The sequence below is a fragment of the Nicotiana attenuata genome, chromosome 11 (assembly GCF_001879085.1).
Source record: "Nicotiana attenuata strain UT chromosome 11, NIATTr2, whole genome shotgun sequence".
Lineage (NCBI taxonomy): Eukaryota > Viridiplantae > Streptophyta > Magnoliopsida > Solanales > Solanaceae > Nicotiana > Nicotiana attenuata.
In genome coordinates, this window is record NC_031999.1 from 48,428,842 (window position 1) to 48,431,150 (window position 2,309).

The following is a 2,309-nucleotide window of genomic DNA, read 5'->3' on the forward strand; positions in this document are numbered from 1 at the left end:
TAAAATGGAATAGGTATCCTATCCCCAATAAAATAGATTTGCTATCTAGATTATATGATGCCAATATATTTTCAACATTTGATTTAAAATCTGGATATTGGCAGGTTCAAATTTTTAAAGAGCATACTTATAGGACTGCCGTATATAAGCTATAGATATAGATATAGATACAGTATATAATTTATATCTATATCTATACTATATAATTTAGATAATTTACAAGAAAATTGTCGTATATAGTATATTGCCTTATATAAGATTGTATATATATATATATACATATATATATATATATATATATATATATATATATATATATATATATATATATAAACTCGGTATCAAAGCTGCAAATTAAAGTTTACATTTAATACTTCAAATTAAAGTTCAATGCCTTCAAGGCTTCAACATAATACTTCAAATTAATCTAACAAACTAAAACATTAAGCATAATACGTCTAACAATTTTAAAATAACACAAATTATCTCAAATCAACTTAAAATCTTAAATACGAATGTCTGGAGAACGCGCAAGACAACTCTTTATATGCCTCCTTAAAGAGCATGTGCCCTCCTTTGGACGACGAGTGTAGACTCAACCACAGTTCTTGCACTTTTTTATGTAAACTTCTTCATTTTCTTCTACCACATTAAAGTATTCCAAAACAAATGGGTGCAATCTAGAATCACCGGGCATGAGTTAACTTGAATTAAGAATTTGAGTTTAAGAAATGAGTGAAGACTTGAATACTTCAATTTGAGTTTGAGAAACGAGAGAGATTGATGATTTTGTGAGTAAAAATGAAAGAATGATGGGGTATTATAGTAAAGAATAGGGAAAAAGTGTAATTATAAAAAATTTGGGATTAAAACAAAGTTTGGAGGCCAAATGACTATTTTATAAAAAGCCAAACGACTCAATTGGCAGGCCAACGGCTAGTTTTTAAATGTAAAACCGTTGGCCAATTTTTAAATTTTTTTATTTTTTAAAAAAAGCCGTTGGGCCCGTTAGGCCCGGTTGAACCGGCCCAGGCCCGCTTGCCTGTCCCGGGCTAAATGGTCCCGGGCTCGCGGGCTATTTATAGAGGACTGGCCCACTCTGGGCCTTAAAGACAGTTTGAGACCGGCCCGTTTGAATCGGCCCGTTAGGCTCGTTTGGCCCGTGGTCTCATGGGCCCGTAGCGGTCCCGGGCTGGGCCCGGCCCACAATACAGCCTTACTTCACGGTGTTGAATTTTAAAAAATATTCATGTTTTACACGGATTTCTTACCTACAAATAAATATTTTCACTTGCACGAATACAACATAAGAAAAGTTACGCGACACATCAAATATATACACTATGTTTATTATTCACAACTATACTTTGAGAAAATTACCATTCATAGCTATATTTGAATTTATATCAAATCCACATGTAGTACTGAAACAAGAGTTCAATTGTTTTAACTGAAACAAGAGAGCAATAAGCTCTCGTAGCTCAGTTGGTTAGAATACCCGTTTAATAAGCGGAGGTTTTGAATTCGACTCGCAACGAGAGTATTTTATTATTCTATATTTTCGTATTTTGCCTTGGTTGTAAAGTCAATACAAATTGTATCCTTTTTACACACCCCTCTATTTCGTCTTGGTTGTATTCGTTGTGTGAACGAATGCATGCAGTTGACATATGTTGTATCATTTGCGCGTATAAATACAAGTGATACAAGCTGATAACAATTAAAAAGTAACTACGAATGGTAATTAGGTAAATTATAATTATACATATAATTAGGCTCTAAACTGTAGTACTTTATTAAAATTCATCAACAAAATAACATATTCCCATTGTGTCTCCCACTCCCCACCCTAACACTTAATCCCTCCTTGTCCAATTACAATAGTCTGGGTACCAACCAATAAATGGTGATAAAAAGCATTAGTCTTTTTTAATTTTTAGCCCGCGCAAAAAACTATTTACATTCGATAACCAAAAAAGTGTATAAAATTTATATAATTTTTGTATATAACATACAAAATATTATATCTTTATAAAAAATATATATTAGTTTCGTTATTATTTAATGAACGGCTATACAATGCCATTTTCCCAAAAGCATTCAACTACGGGCCCGTAGTTTAGTTCAAATTAAAATTTATGGGCTGGCCCAAAGAGATTAAAATGTTGACAGGTCAATTATTATAAGATTGGAAAATGACAATGTACATTAGTTCTCAAAATAATAGCCGAAAATATTATATATATATATACATATATATATATATATATATATATATGTATATATATATATATATATATATATATATC